This window comes from Ictalurus punctatus, chromosome 10 (assembly GCF_001660625.3).
Source record: "Ictalurus punctatus breed USDA103 chromosome 10, Coco_2.0, whole genome shotgun sequence".
NCBI classification, from domain to species: domain Eukaryota; kingdom Metazoa; phylum Chordata; class Actinopteri; order Siluriformes; family Ictaluridae; genus Ictalurus; species Ictalurus punctatus.
In genome coordinates, this window is record NC_030425.2 from 7,091,544 (window position 1) to 7,109,306 (window position 17,763).

Here is a 17,763-nt window from a genome sequence, read left to right on the forward strand (position 1 = left end):
TCAGTTGATTATTGATGATCAAGAGGGTTTTGTGCAAAAAAGACAAGGCTATCACAATATTAGAAGTGTCTTGAATATATTACATGAGAGGCATAATGCAAAAGACACAGCGATGTTTTCAGTAGATGCATGTGAAGCCTTTGATAAGATAGAATGAGACTACATATTTGAAGTACTCCCAAGATTCAGATAAGGTGAAACGTTTCTCAAATGGATTCAGTTACTGTACACAAACCCAACCACTGAGATCCTAAGTAATAATACCATTTTGAGACCCTTTAGTTTACAGCGATCTACCTGTCAGGGTTGTCCTTTGTCTCCACTGCAATTTGTCTTAGCAAGTGAATCCCTAGCCATGGCAGGGAGATTGCATACAGGATTATCAGGCATCACAATTCATAGTTTTCTGTCACATGACTGGAATGGAGACTTGCAGGGCAAAACATTGTTCCAAAATGGCAGACAACACTGGACACTCTGTGGAAATGCAGCATAGGCCTGTCAATTTCCCATCTATTTCGAGCCACAAATATTACCACAAATATATCACCTCCAAAAGAAGAAAAACAAAGGTATTCGAACAAACTGCAAGTTTTGGGCATATATACAGCAGAAGGCACAGTGTTTCAATCACTGAAAAGAGCGAAGTCCCTGCCAGAGCTCCACTTTGGCGATGTTTGCATATATCTTATGGAGAATCTATCCACTTACACTGCTGCCAGGGTCATAGCCTAGAAAAGTTCATACAGTTATCTGTATTTTGGATCTGGATGGGTCAATAATGCTGCCAAGAAAGGACAAGAAAATCTTCATTGTCAGAGCAACGGTAAGCGCTAATTAGCTAACATTTCACTGTAATCAGGTTCACTGTAGTCCGTGTTCTAGTACAGTAATATTTTGGTTAGGTTAACACCGATACTAAATTTCTCAGCCGATACCGATAAACGATTATTCAGAGTGAAATCGGCCGATACAGATAACCGATACAGATAGTTCTGCCTTATATATATATATATATATATATATATATATATATATATATATATATATATATATATATATATATATATATATATATATAAATCAGCCATTCAACAAAATTTTCCTTCAGAACTCCATGAACTTTATATTCTATTAAGATATACTTATTTCTTTCTAGTGATCAGTGGTTTAAAAGCATTGCTATTCGACATATATAAGCTAATGTTCCATGAATTTGGCTTTTCTAGATGTTGAGCAATCATGGAGCAAGAAATTCTAATAGAGGCCCATTAGTTTAGGAATCGTGCTGTGCCATGCATGATCTACATGATCTATGAACATTTACTGTGGACAAGTTGCCTGGTTAATGGTTTTTTAGCCAAATTGGTTTAAAAATAGTTTTAAAATACTCAGCAGCCACCAAGATTTATTTAATAGCAAATAACTAAAATTAACTTGAACAAATTTCCACAAATAAAGGCAAAATCTAAATGCAGACAGTCTCACTGTCTGGGACCGGTTGGTGAGAAAGTCCTTTATCCAGGCACACGTGAGGCAGGGGAGGCCAAGGGTGACCAATTTGGTGACGAGAATGTCCAGAATTATTGTATTAAAAGCCGAACTGTAATCCACAAAAAGCATCCAGACGTAGCTCTGTTGCTGCTCTAGATGTCTCAACACGTAGTGGACAGCTACGGTGATAGCATCCTCTGTGGATCTGTTTGCACGATAAGCAAATTGAAAAGGATCGAAATCTGGGGGGAGGTAGTCCTTGATGTGCTGAAGAACCAATCTCTCAAAGCACTTCATGATAACTGGAGTGAGGGCCACAGGACGATAATCATTCAGGCTAGTGGTGGGCGACTTCTTTGGCACTGGGATGATTATGGCTGATTTTAGGCAGGCCGGGATGACTGCTTGGGCCAGGGAGAGATTGAAAATTCTGGTAAAGATGTGGGCAAGCTGGTGGGCACATGATCTGAGCACGTTACCAGGTACACCGTCTGGGCCAGCAGCCTTCCTGGGGTTCACTGCCAGAAACATCCGTCTAACATCGTGTTCCCTCACAGTAAGTAGAGTGGTGCAGGAACCAGAAGGGGATGGAGGCAGGGCTGGACTGGTACGGGGGCCAGATGAGGGTGGAGGTGGGGCTGGAGCAGATGAGGGCTGTTGTTGTGATGTTTCAAAGCGAGCAAAGAAGCAATTTAGCTCTTCTGCCAGAATCGCACTCAGGTCTCCTGTTGTCGCCTCACGGCCTCTGTAGTTCGTGATGTTCTGTATGTAAATTAATCTATTAGATATATAAGAATGGCAGAAGGAAAAGCAAAGTAGTAGTACATTTACATTTATATAGCACTTTTCTAGACACTCAAAGCGCTTTACATAGTATGTGTGTGGAGGGGGGGCTCTCCTCAACCATCACAAGTGTGTAGCACCCACCTGGATGATGCAATGGCAGCCATAGTGCACCAGAATGCCCACCACACACCAGCTATTAGTGGAGAGGTGAGAGTAATGTAGCCTATTCAGGGATTTACAATAAGTGTCCTGGGATTTTTAATGACCACAGAGAGTCAGGACCTTGGTTTTATGTCTCATTCGAAAGATGGTGCTGTTTTTACAGTATAGTGTCCCCGTCACTATACTGGGGCACTAGGCCCCACACAGACCACCCCCTGCTGGCCTCACTAATACCACTTCCAGTAGAAACCTTAGTTTTCCCCAAGAGGTCTCCTATCCAGGTACTGGCCAGGCTCAACCCTGTTTAGCTTCGGCTGGAAACCAGGCTAGAACAGCATGGGGATAAGTCTCTGGCGTAGAGTATTATTGGTTAGATAATGTTTATACACCAGAAATGCATATGCACCACAGTGCCCTTGTTTCCTAGGCTGACAAATAAATAAAAAAAACTTCTCCCTTTTTTCAGTGTCTGAATTTATTTTGGGGCTATTTTCAGGCTGACTGGGTTAGTCTTTTGAAGTCTTATTTTAGATGTAGATGGGTAGGAATTTTTTCTGAAACCTTGCACCCTTGGTGTATGATATTAGATTTCGTGTGCATGACCGGAAACACGTGCTATATCAAACACAGGTGAAAAAAAGTTATGTCTAAAACTACTCAAAATGAGGAGCTGGACTGTATGTTGGATGACAACTGTCCACTCTCAACTGCCTTTTTATAGGCTTACACGAATAATTAACTAGATCGTAGCCTGTAGCATATGTCAAGTGCATAACCTCTTGACTTAATGTTGTTTGAAGTTATGTTGTTATAAATGTCAACCTGTCCCATCAAAATCTCCGGTGATGAGCCACTGCTGAGTAGTGATTAAATAATGTTTATTGTTTGCTAACTTCTACTGTCCATTAACTTAAAATGTCTTCTTGATTACTGTCTCCTTCACTTCACAGCTAAATTCTGATTATTAGTATAAGCACCATAACCCTTCAGAGTTTGGAGCAGGAGCCATTCTCTCTCAATCCTAAATTATACTCTTGAAGAAATGTTGTTGTTTTTTTCAACAGAAAAATATATAATGTGAGAAATGTCTGGGTTACACATGTAACCCTGTTCCCTGAGAAGGTAATGAGATGTTGCGTGAGCTTCACGCTCTGTGAAACATCCCCGCGCATGACCGTTATGTGACCGTTGAAGTCTGTGTGAAATCACAGCTTGCCATGGTCAGGTGATGTGGCAATTTCACGTGTTGCATCCTGTGTCTGGTATACTACCTGGTAAAATCTATGTATGGGAGATATATAATTTTTAAATCCATTCAAAAAGGAAAAGATTTGAGCTATTCTGGCTGTGCGCTTACCTTAACTGATAACAATCAATATGTTCTTCAGTTACACAAAAATAAATACAGTTGCGGTCAGAAGTTTACATACAGTCATAATGGACATGGAGGTCATGGCATTATTGGGCTTTCAGTATTTTCTTTGATCTTTTCTTTTTCTGGGACAGAATGATTGTACAACATACATCTTTTATCATAATAATAATAATAAAAAATATTTGATTCACAAGTTTTAATTCATTTGGGGTTTTCTCTAATCAACACAGGACCAAAATTATTCATACCCGGTCAAAAATATACATACAAACACTTAGATCATTATTTCAATGGTGCTGACAGTTCCAAAATATCCTTTAATTTGCCAAGACCAAGGCCACTTAATTTCCTGTTAGTGATCATGATTGAGTACAGCTGGCAGCTTCTTGGTGCCAACATAAAAAGGGTTTGTTTGACAGCACTCACTGGATTGGCTAACACACAGTACTGTGGGAAAGTCCAAGGGGCACAGTGCAGATCTGAAAAAGCGGATGGTGGATTTACACAAGTCAGGAATGTCGCTTGGAGCCATTTCTAAACAATTGCAGATTCAAAGATCATCATTTCAAGCAATTGTACATAAGTACAAGTTATTGGGAAGTGTAGCCACTTTGCTAAGTTCTGGAAGAAGAGCCAAACTGTCACCCACAGCTGGTGGGAAAATGGTTTGGATGGTCAGGAAAAACCCAGGAACCACCAAGGCACAGGCCTGCCATGAACTGGAAGCTGCTGGAACATCAGCAACACAGTCAAGCGAGTTTTACATCGCCATGGACTGAAAGGCTGCCATCCAAGAAAGAAGTCTCTGCTCGAAAATCAATACCTTCAAGCCCGTGTAAAGTTTGTGACTGACCATAAGAACAAAGATAAAGCCTTTTGGAGGAAAGTTTTATGGTCAAATGAAATAAAGATTGAGTTGTTTGGCCACAATGACCTGAGGTATGTTTGGATGAGTAAAAAACACTTTACCAACTATTAAGCATGGTTATGGTAGAATTATGCTCTGGGGCTGTTTTTCTGCCAGTGGAACTGGTGCATTGCACAAAGTGGATGGAATAATGAAGAAGGAGGACTACCTTAGAATTATTCAGCATAATCTCAAACTGTCAGCCAGACGGTTGAAACTTTGACATAATTGGGTGTTCCAACAGGACAATGACCCAAGCACACATCAAAGCTGGTTATGGAATGGATAAAGCAGGCTAACATTAAGCTGTTGGAACGGCCTTCCCAAAGTCCTGATCTCAACCTTATTGAAAATTTGTGGACTGTCCTTAAAAGTCGAGTCAGGGCCAGGAAACCAACAAATGTCATTGAACTTTACCAATTCTGCCAAGAAGAGTCGTCAAATATCCAAGCAGAATTCTGCCAGAAGCTGGTTGATGGCTACCAAACGCATCTGCTTGAGGTGAAACTTGCTAGGGGACATTCAACTAAATTTTAGGTGTGCTGTATGTATATTTTTGACCTTGTGTTGAATATAGATAACCCCAAATAAATTTTTAAAAATCTTGGTTTTTTTTTGTTTTTTTTATTAAAGATGTATGATGTGCAATCATTCTGCCCCAGGAAAAGAACAGTTCAAAGAAATTATTGAAAGCCCAATATTGCCATGACATTCATGTTCATGATGAGTGTATGTAAACTTCTGACAGCAACTGTAAATGAAATGTTCTAACAAATACCAATAAATATAGATTGAAGAGCAAGCTTACAGATAAAATGATCATACTGACCAGTGGAAAAGAGGGTCATTTTACCTAGATATTGGTGACAGCCCTCAGGCATCCACAATTTACAATTCTCCTGCAACAGTCACTAGAACCTGCAACCTCATTCTGTCTCTCTGGAATGCGTAGTTAAATCCCAGATGGCTACAGTATGGCAGAAAATCCCAGCAGTGCTGTAATTGAGAGATCTCTTTTCTTTCTTGCTCTTATAACCTTTCTGGTTCTCAATGAGTCTTGACACTGTGTATGACACATCTGTTCTACTGCCTGGGGCTGCTGAAGAAACATGTCTATTCACAAAGGATTTAAGAGGCACACTCACATGTTGTGGAGGATGTTTTGCAATATATGTCTGTGACAAAATAACTAAATTCTAATAATATTTTGTGTAAACACTGACATTATGGCATTCTTGAAAATGGATATTAGTTTATTTAATTTGTAATGATGCTTTTGGCTTATATTATGGGCAGCTGTGGCTCAGGTGGTAGAGCGGGTTATCCGTTAATCGTAGGGTTGGCGGTTCGATTCCCGGCCCACATGACTCCACATGCCGAAGTGTCCTTGGGCAAGACACTGAACCCCAAGTTGCTCCCAATGGCAAGTTAGCACCTTGCATGGCAGCTCTGCTACCATTGGTGTGTGCGTGTGAATGGGTGCATGAGACACAGTGTAACATGCTTTGGATAAAAGCGTTATATAAGTTCAGACCATTCACCATTAAATGTGTTATGGTGCTGTAGGCATGCTGTGGGTGGATGTGATGCCTATAAATAAATCTGTTTTTATATTTTCCTGCTGCATTCCAAGTGTGAAAATTACATGTCAGCATTCAAAACACCAGCATTTTGTTAATGAGTATTGACAAATTACTTCTGACCAGCATTGATGGATGAAACTGCGTAATTAGATATGTGTTAAATGAAGCGCAACCCTATGGGATGTTTGCAAGAACCTTGTCTAAGCCCTTTGTTTTCTTAAGTGATTACAAATCCACTACACTGCCAGTTTGATTTATGCAGCAGCAGAGCCACGTCTTTCTGTGTATCATGTGCATAAGATGCCCTTCTTATTGTTTGCACTCATTTCAGTTCCATGGTGCAGCCTCTAAATGCTTCATCATGCAAAATAAACTTCCTTCATCCCAAGTAATGGTGACAGCTGTTATAAGTGCTTTCTGTCTCTTGCAAATATCAGGATGACATTTTTAAATGAGATTTTATTTGACTTTAACTGTGTCATGCTACAGAATTACCACAAACTAGTCAAGAAAATATGTTAATGTCAAATGAATTCACTTCAATTACATTTTATTTATATTATTTTAACACTGGACATTGTCATGAAGCAGCTTTACAGAAATATGGATATGTATTTAAATTTTTCCTTAAAGAGCAAGCCAGAAGTAATGGTGACAAGGAAAAACTCAGAGAGATGACATGAGGAAGAAATCTTGAGAAAAACCGACACCGGGTAGTGCTATAATACAGTAAGTCATTACTCATCCACAACTGTATACTATAGGGTCACACAGTGCTACATATGTTGAAAGTATCTTGAGTACAAGCATCAGCATTAATAAAAAAATATATATACAGTATCTCACAAAAGTGAGTACACCCCTCAATTTTTTGTAAATATTTGATTATAACTTTTCGTGTGACAACACTGAAGAAATTATGCTTTGCTACAATGTAAAGTAGTGAGTGTACAGCTTGTGTAACAGTGTAAATTTGCGGTCCCCTCAAAATAACTCAACACAAAGCCATTAATGTCTAAACCGCTGGCAACAAAAGTGAGTACACCCCTAAGTGAAAATGTCCAAATTGGGCCCAAAGTGTCAATATTTTTTGTGGCCACCATTATTTTCCAGCACTGCCTTAACCCTCTTGGCAATGGAGTTCACCAGAGCTTCACAGGTTGCCACTGGAGTCCTCTTCCACTACTCCATGACGACGTCACAGAGCTGGTGGAGGTTAGAGACCTTGTGCTCCTCCACCTTCCATTTGAGGATGCCCCACAGATGCTCAATAGGGTTTAGGTCTGGAGACATGCCCAGTCCAACACCTTCACCCTCAGCTTCTTTACTGCAAGGCAGTGGTCGTCTTGGAGGTCATTATCATGTTGGAATACTGCCCTGTGGCCCAGTCTCCGAAGGGAGGGGATCATGCTCTGCTTCAGTATGTCACAGTACATGTTGGCATCCATGGTCCCCTCAATGAACTGTAGCTCCCCAGTGCCGGCAGCACTCATGCAGCCCCAGACCATGACACTCCCACCACCATGCTTGACTGTAGGCAAGAGACACTTGTCTTTGTACTCCTTACCTGGTTGCCGCCACACACGCTTGACACCATCTGAACCAAATAAGTTTATCTTGGTCTCATCGGACCACAGGACATGGTTCCAGTATTCCATGTCCTTAGTCTGCTTGTCTTCAGCAAACTGTTTGTGGGCTTTCTTGTGCATCATCTTTGAAAGAGGTTTCCTTCTAGGATGACAGCCATGCAGACCAATTTGATGCAGTGTGCGACGTATGGTCTGAGTACTGACAGGATGATCCCCCACCCCTTCAACCTCTGCAGCAATACTGGCAGCACTCATATGTCTATTTCCCAAAGACAACCTCTGGATATGATGCTGAGCATGTGCACTCAATTTCTTTGGTCGACCATGGCGATGCCTGTTCTGAGTGGAACCTGTCCTGTTAAACTGCTGTATGGTCTTGGCCACCGTGCTGCAACTCAGTGTCAGGGTCTTGGCAATCTTCTTATAGCCTAGGCCATCTTTATGTAGAGCAATAATTATTTTTTTTCAGATCCTCAGAGAGTTCTTTGCCATGAGGTGCCATGTTGAACTTCCAGTGACCAGTATGATGGAGCGTGAGAGTGATGACACCAAATTTAACACACTTGCTCCCCATTCACACCTGAGACCTTGTAACACTAAGAAGTCACATGACACCGGGGAGGTAAAATGGCTAATTGTGCCCAATTTGGACATTTTCACTTAGGGGTGTACTCAACAGTCCCTATGCCAGTGTTTGACTTTGGGGCAAAACACTTTGTCAAAGACTAAACATATACCAAATAACAAAACACGGCCATATAGACAAAGGCAAAGAAAGATAAACGTGAGACAAAGAGTTCAGTGCAAACTGTGGCTATATACATGAGTGCTCAATTAACAGGAGCGTGATTAAGTTGCAGGTGGTCATGTGACTGTGATGCAGTGGCTGCTGGGAACTGTAGTTCAGAGTTCCTTCTCTATTTACATGACAGCACCCTAACCCCCTCCCCCCCGCCCAAGGGCGCTTCTCCCGGAGCGCCAAAATACACTCCCTCCTTCTGGCGGTCCTGGCCCTCTGGGCAAAATGTCCTCAGCAAGACAGGAAAGCAGAGTGACATCCTCAGCAGGACAGGAAAGCAGAGTGACATCCTCAGCAGGACAGGAAAGGAGAGCGACATCCTCAGCAGGACAGGAAAGGAGAGTGACATCCTTAGCTGGGCAGGACTTGGTTGATCGTGACGTCGGTTTCAGGCATGAACTGGCCATGCTCTCTGAGGTTCAGGTGTGGAGTGGTCTCTTCTGGACCTTAGAGAGATGACCTGATATCCCCAGCCTGGCTTGAATGCGGAGTGATGCCTACTGCACAGCCAGCGGGAGGAACATAGGTCAAGGCAGAGCCTGAGGGGGAAGCGACATTCCCCATGATGCTAGAGGGGGGAGTGCTGCTCTCTGTGCGGTCCATGGGGGCAGCAAAGTTCTCCGCGAGGCCAGAGGGAAGCTCAAAGATTTCTGCAAGGCCAGAGAGGGGAGCGAGATTCTCCGCAAGGCCAGAGGGAGGAAAGATGCTCTCCGCGAAGCACGAGGGGGGAAAGATCCCTCCAGGGAGCAGGAAGGGGGAGCGACATACGGCGTGAAGCAAAAAAGAAGAGCGAGGTCTTCAGCGGAACATGGAGGCAGAGTGGCATCCTCAGTGAAGCAGGATGGCAGAGCAATGTCCTCAGCCGAGCAGGAAAGCAGAGTGATGTCCTCAGCCAAGTAGGAAGGCAGAGTGAAGAGCGACATCCTCAGCGGAACAGGAAAGAAGAGCGGGGCACTTGGCCATGCCGGGATGCGGAGCAACATCTTCAGCTGAACAGGGTGACTTAGCGGCATCCTCAGATGAGCAAGGAGGCTGAATGACGTTCTCCGTCGACTCGGCACGCTGGACGAGATCCACAGTGGGCGAGGGAGGGTGGGAGATGGTTCCAGTCTGGTTGGAAGGCTCCCACTTCGGCTTCTCCCTCTCGTACAGGGCCTTTTGGACCCTAGAAAATTCTGCTGCATCCAGGTTCACGGTCTCACGTTCCGTTATGTTATTGAGAGGTTGAGATGGATGCAAGTGCAGATTTTTAAAGTTTAATAAAGTACTAAACAACATACAAAAAGACACTATGATTTTGGGGCAAAACACTGGCAAAGACTACACATAAACCAAAGAACAAAACACGGCAATATAGACAAAGAAAGACAAACGTGAGACAAAGAGTGTATGGCTATATACGCGAGTGCTCAATTAACAGGATCGTGATTCAGGTGCAGGTGGTCATGTGACTGTGATGCAGTGACTGCTGGGAACTGTAGTTCAGAGTTCCTTCTCTCTTTACATGATAGAAATAGGTGTAGCTGAAGGTTGAATGCGTGTTTTAATTTATTATTTATATATTTGACTCCATTTAATTAATTATCTGACTCCAAAAGATAATCTTCAAGTTAGTTCTGGAAGTATAATATCTCACTGTTCTTAAATTAAGTCTAAAACATTTTCATGCTAAGCTTTCATTATTAAAAGATGTTCCTACATCAGAGGCTTTTATATAGCCTATAGTAAACAATTATTTTGTTAGCTCAGGGGTTTATATAGACATGCAAGCCTAGGCTTTGTTATTGAGGACACATACCTCTTTCTCTGAGGGAAGGTTTTACAGCCATATTTCCTGATCCACAGAAAAGACGGGGTATGCAGCCAATTTTAGATCTGCGTCATCTGAACTGTACTCTTCAGACATAAAGGTTTCGGATGTTAATGATCAAACTTATTGTTCCACACACTTAGATTCAGGATTGGTTTGTTACCATAGCTCTATAAAAGATGCAAATCCCATTGCCCAGTCATAGGAAGTTCCTGTGGTTCACGTTTGGGGGCAACGCATATCAATATCGGTTCTTCCTTTTGTTAGCTTTATCCCCTCGCACTTTCACAAAGTGCATGGATGCTGCGCTGGCTCCTATGCGACTCAGGGCATGCATGTGCTAAACTACCTGGATGACTGGATACTTCTAGCGTGGTCCAGGAAGTTGGCGCCCATGTGAGGAGTTTCAGGCTCAGGTTGAATCACGGTGCTTTACCAGTTGAGAGACACTTTTCTAGGGGTTATATGGGATTCATATATGATGAGGTTGTGTCTATCCCCAACATGCGTAGGGCAATCCTATCAATGTTGAGCAAGATAAAGTTAGGTCTGGACATTCCCTCCAGTCTCTACGAGGCTGTTGGGGCCAACATCATACCATAGGGCCCATTGCACATGAGAGCATGCAATGGGCCCAATTCAGTGGTGGTTTAGAGCCGGGGGTGGCTGTAAGTCGAGGGTTTCATCCGAGGACGTGTCCCCAGAGAGGTGTCCCCAGTTTCCAGCCTTGGGTCACACTCTAGGGCAGGGGTGTCCAATCTTGTCCGGAAAGGGCCGGTGTGGGTGCAGGTTTTCATTCGAACCAAGCAGAAGCCACACCTGAATTTATTGAAAGTAAAATTTAACTGAATAAACAGGTGGAATCAGGTGTGGCTCCTGATGGGTGGTAATGAAAACCTGCACCCACACCAGCCCTTTGCGGATAAGATTGGACACCCCTGCTCTAGGGCATCTCTTATCGCAAGATGGTAATGTCAGATGTCTCCCTCATGGTCACTGGAGCGGCCCTCATCTAGTGTGGCATATAAATTGTTTAGAAGTGTGGGCCATACTCTTAGCACTGAAATTCTTCCCCTTAGTTTAGAGGTCACCATGTGTTAGACAATACAGCAGTTGTAACCTAGTCAAGGTTATACAATTATAGAAGTATTCTGGAAATTATTTAATTTGACATGTAGGGCAATTATTATGATTACTTCATTATTATTCTTCCTTATTGTATTTTGGTTTATTTGTATTTTTTCGTTATTATGGTGTTGATGCTGTTGATTTGAGATTTGAGCCAATAGGAAGGCAAGGGGGAGCGGAAGTCCTGCCTCCGTGTAATATTTCTTTTGGCAGAAGCCTGCTTTTTTTCTTTTTCAATTGAGCCACATAGCTGTCACAACGTTGGAGAACTATATATTTCTTATAAATCAAACTGAAACTTTGCATTGAAGCTTCCCAGTATATACTGCTGTATAATCTTTTTATTTTGTGTAGCAAGAATGAATTTTGGTGTTATCTATTTTGAGTTTTTTTTTTAGAACTTCTAACGTAGTAAGTTCAGCTAGTTAGCGTAGCTTCTGCATAGCATTGCTGTTGCAGATAATTGATATGTTTACCTGTCCTAGAAATATTGATAGCACATAAATTACTTTTGTATTGTATGTACTTTAATTCATATTTGAAGAGAGACATGTTTTGTAAAGTCATGATTCAGTCAAAGTGGTTGGCTGCCTCGTGGCATTTTAGTTAATTGAATCTTGGAATAGCAGCGCTCATGTGCTAAGAAATTACACAAAGAGATATGCGCCATTTTATTTTTTTACTTTATTGTGAGGGATGTTTGGAACACATTATACTAAGAATTGTTTGGTATTTTATGTTTGTTCAGGGTGATGCACTTAATACCCATTGCAGTTCTTTATACTTCGTGTTTATTACTCAGATTATGGGTAAATGTATTTGTGAAATTGAAATGGGTACTAAAGAGTTGTACAACATTTAGAAATATAGTCTTTACAACATGATTAGGCTTAATGACTAAGAATCTATTTTTTGTGAATAATCCTATGCTGATGTTGTTTAGTTCTTTAAGAAGAACCATGTAATGACCAGTATAGTGTTGATTAATAGAATGTAAGCAATGTCCTGTTTCTTTTAATAAGTGAACAGGCCAGGTTTTTTTGTGTGGATGAACAGTCTACTGCAGAGGATTGACACGAGACAGAAGAGACATCAGCAGAGTTCCTGGAAGCCCTCTTGCTTGAAATACTTGATCAAGATTTCCCTAATCAGGGAATGGCGAGCCACCCAAACAATTGCAAGCAGAAGATTTGAACACCTCCCTCAGGATACGTGCCTATGCGGCAGGACTGACACAACTTGTGGGTAGGATTTGAAACAGAAAGGACCCTTTTGTAAGAGAATCTGAAAACGGTCAATCCATTTAATTCATTTGATTCATTTCCATTTTATTGTTACTCTGTATTTTACTTTTAATCAATAGTTCATAAATAAAGCCAGCAACTTAACTGTACCTACCTTGTCCACTGGTCTCAATCCATTTGGTTATTTATCAATACACCTCCCTCAGAATCTAGTACTGGTCCTATAATATATATATATGTGGTTAACTGGTATCATGCCTGTTACACAGTGGTCTCATATATCAACCACCAGGGAGGATAACGTTTGCGCCCCCTGTTCAGGCAGACTCAAATAATTCTTCTCTGGCAGAGTGGAAGTTTTGTCAGTAAGTGCAATGTACATTCTGGGAAACCAGAATGTGGGGGCAGACATCCTGTTGTGGCAGGGGCTGGGGCCCAGGGATTAGAGGATCCATCCACAAGTGCCTCCAGGGAGACAACATGCTTCTCGCCCCCACTCCTTCTGCACCACAAAAAAGGTCAGGGCTGGTCACCGTGGTAGACACATGGCCTTTCCTCTGATCGCTCTGCTCCCACAGGCTCTAGCGAGAGTTTGCCAAGATCATGCTACATCTGCTGCTAGGAGCACTGGATTGACCAACTCGAATTTGGTTCTCTGAGATAATATCTCTGCTGGATGGCACTTCATGGGAGATTCCTGTTCACAGAGATCTATTGTCTCAAGCCAGAGGGTTGATTTATCACCCTCGGCTGGAACCATAGAAACTGTGAGTCTTGCCCTGAGGGGCACCAGCTCATACATCCTGGTCTCTCAAACAAGGTTGTAGAGACCTTGCTAAATGCTAGTGCAACATCCATGAGAAAATTGTATGCACTCAAGTGGCAACTTTTTTATCATGGTGTGAGGAACCCCAGTGAGACCTAGTAAACTGCGCAATGGCTACAGTCACTTATCTACAGTTACTTATCTAGTTTATTAATCCCTTACACCCCAAATCGCAGACTACACTCCTCACAGTGCAATTTGTTAACTGTTCCACAAACCCACCTAAAATCTATGGGTGACAGGGCTTTTTCTGCCTATGCTCCTTCACTTTGGAACACTCTTCCTCCTGAACACAGGGAAGCTCTGACTTTTGCATTTTCAAAGCTCTACTCAAGACACAGTTTTTTTTAAACGCATTTGACTGCTGATGTCTTTTTTTATTACTATTTTATTATTATTATTATTATTATTAACGTTGTTGTTGTTCTTATTAACGTTGTTGTTGCTCTTATATGTTTTATTTTTCTGTATACTGCTTATTTTGTATACAGCGCTTTGAGAAGCTGCTTTTAAAGGCTCTTTATAAAATAAAGTTTATTATTATTATTATTATTATTATTATTACTACTACAGTCATGGTGTGCTTACAGCAGTGTTTCTCAGCAGGGTTGGCTCCTTCTACAATTATGGTCTACGTGGCCACCATTTCAGCCAGCCACGACCCTATTGATGGAGCCTCTCTGGTGCAACATCCTTTAACTTCGAGGTTTATGCATGGTGTCAGACAGCTGACGCCCATCTGCAGACCATGCATACCTTCCTGGGACCTTCTGTGGTCTGGGAAGGTCTATTAGGCCCCCTCTTTGAGCCCTTAGAGACAGCTTCAGAGAAGCTAGCTAAAACTTGCACTTTTGGCTGGCCCTGACATCTCTGTTACCCCTTCCTGCCTTGACTTTGCCCTTAGATTAGCCAAGGCCCCCCTATATCCTAGGCCAGAATATTCCAAAGTGCCTATGTCTGCTGTCCAGCCAGTAGTGTTGCAGGTTTTCTCATTTCTCATTGGCCAGCTCATATATGATTCTCGTACTTAATATCTCTGCTGGATGGCGCTTCCTGGGAGATTCCCGCTAGCAGGGGTCTATTGTCTCAAGCCAGAAGGTTAATTTATTACCCTCACCCTATGGCAACTGTGAGTCTGGCACCTGAAGGGTTGTAGAGACCATGTTAAATGTTAAGAATGTCAGTGAGACCCAGTAAACTGCACAATGGCTAGAGTCCTGGAGTTCTTACAGGAACGTTTCTCAGCAAAGTAGGCTCCTTCTACTTTAGGGTCTAGGTGGCTGCCATTTTGGCCAGCCATGAACCTATTGATGGAGCCTCTGTGACAGGCTATACCCCCAGTATGAGTGGGTATACACATTCCCGCAGCATGCAGTTCATGCAGTGGTGAGTTCCCATTGAAAGGGAATGTCTGGGTTATGCATGTAACCCTGTTCCCTGAGAAGGGAATGAGACATTGCATAGCTTTGTCATACTGGGGTATGCCTGTAAATTGTGTCTTCACTTCAGACAAAGAGAAGCTGATGACGTGATTTACATGTGCTGTTTTATAGTCATGTGATGCGTGAAATGCCACTTCACTTGACCATGGCAGGCCTCTAAATAGGCGTGATGTTACACAGATTTCAGATACCAGTCGTGTTCTTGCTCAGGGAACAGTGTTACATGTGTAACCCAGACATGTTCCAATCATCTACTTTTCCAATGTGAATAAGATTAAATGCAATAGCTCTAGTTCATTGAATATCATGGCTCCTTTCAAGTGCTAAAGTAACATACAGTAAATAATTGGGTACCTACAGTATATTTGACTCACCACATCCAGACCTCTATAATCAATGTATGGCTGAAGCCCTCCTTCTTTTCTCTATAAAGAAGAAGCTGGCAGTTGTTGGAGAGGTGAAAGGATGGATGGACCACAGGTCCAGTGCCTCATTCACATACTCCTCAATGGCTATGGTTCTGAAACAGACAGAGTATATGCTCTAATCTGCAGAAGTGAGGCATGAGAAAGTGTAAGAGGTCAATGGCATAATCAGGGAAAAGTTAGGTCCATGAAGGCATGACTTTTCCGCAACAACCTTGGTAATCCAAGTGGCCTGCACAGAGCCCTGACCTCAACCATACTGAACATCTTTGGGATGAATTGGAAGACCAACTTCACATCAGGTCTTCTTGTCTGACATCAATGCCTGACCTCACTAATGCTCTTGTGGCTGAATGGGCACAAATCCCCAAAATCCAACAAGTCCAAATTCGAGTAGAAAGCCTTCTAAAAATGGAGGGTGTTATAGAAGCAAAGACACTCTATGCCTTGCACATGTCCTTGTAAAGTTTCAGCACTGTCTTAGTTTTCAATCTTCTCCATCTCGTTGTTTGGTATCGTCATGTTTTTATTGTGTCTGGACATATTAACTGTGATTTAGAGTGTTTTTTTGTTGTTGTTTTTTTCCATATTAATGTCCATATTAATGCTAATGGTTTTGGAATAGAATGTTCAATGTTCAGGTGTCCACATACCTTTGGCTATATAATGTATTTGTAGCATAACATTCACATTACATGTTATCAGTTTCAAGCTGGAGGAGACTTCTTTTGATGGTGTTTTGGTAATGCAATGGGTGACTAGGTGTGGATGATGGTTTTCCTTATCCATAGCTCTTTTTTCATGTAGCATTTTTCATGAGGCTTGCTGGTTAGTACTATTCCATTGTTGACCTTTGGTTACTGACTATGCAGAGGTTTACATGTTCTCCCCATGTCCACATAGTTTCCTTTGAGTACTCTGGTTTCTCCCCACCAACCCAAAAACAGGTCATTGGATTAAATAATTTGTCGTAAGGTGTGCATGGTTGTGTAATGCCCTTTGACAAATTAGTGGCCATGGTGTAATCCTGTCTTGCACCTAGGATCCACCACAACCTTGATCAGTCTAAAGAGGTTACTGAAGATGAATGAATGTATTCATATTCCAACTGAGATACTACATATTCATTACTCTCTATGACACACTACATATGACTAATGACTACCTCTTCATGACATCTGTTTCTAAAGAATAGAAATTTGTTGTTGGGAACAATTTACAATGATTTAAATATATATAGAGTAAAATCTACATGAATCTGCTTAAAATATATCTGCATTTGCTCTAAGCTCAGATCAAGGCACACACACCTAGACTGCATCCTTTAAGTTCACATGTTCCAGTGGCAAAGTTTTTTTTAGTGTGATATTATGAGAGTTAATATGAGATTGTTCATGATTGTTTCTAAGAACACTCACTATAAAATTGAAGCCCTTTTAATAAGTGCTGTCAAATCATCTAGGGCTACCTATATATATGCTATAGATGGCAGCTATAGCTTAATATAAACTTAGTAGTAACCAACATTCACAGCCAGCACACCCAGGTGGGGCTCAAAGGGTTTGCACATGGGCTGATATTTGGGGCCCACCTGGGCAAATAATTAGTGGGAATAATTTGTACAAAACTATAATAACTTGTAAATAACTCTTGAAAACTTGTAAAGTGTTCCCAAAAAGCAAAAATTCAGTGAAGCTCCTGCCAGACTGTAACTTGTACTGTTCATATCTGCATATCTGAGAACTCTAAAATGAAGTATTCCAAAAACAAAACAAACAAGCAAAAAAAAGATTTGCAGAGATGCAGATGTCATGACAATCTATCAATAAATCCTCATGTGTAAAATACAGCAGCTATGGATGAGAGGGGAGTTGACTGCTGGAAGTTGCTACAGCAGCACAACGATACAGAGAAGATTAGCTTGGCCCCTGCACAAGGATGATGCAAAACTACTGGAAATCAAAGATGTCGTATTTAAGTTTATGTTCTGCTTGTTCAACAGTTGTTTGATAAATTGCTATTGAACACATTCTGACAGATTTGAATTGCTAGTTTTATTCTGAATTCTTATCCTTTTGGTTATGGGGCACCAGAAATTCAGCAAAAATGCTATGCCATCATCTAACAGTAAAAAAGAAGCACAACTCTGAGGGAGTTAGCTACCCAATGATGTTAGCTAGCTGTAATTCTAAT

General features: G+C 41.7%; 1 pseudogene; it reads left to right on the forward strand.

Annotated features, from left to right (window-relative positions):
• The first annotated feature begins 17,442 nt into the window (after positions 1–17,442).
• On the forward strand, positions 17,443–17,543 carry LOC124628609 (uncharacterized; annotated as a pseudogene).
• Positions 17,544–17,763: the final 220 nt, after the last annotated feature.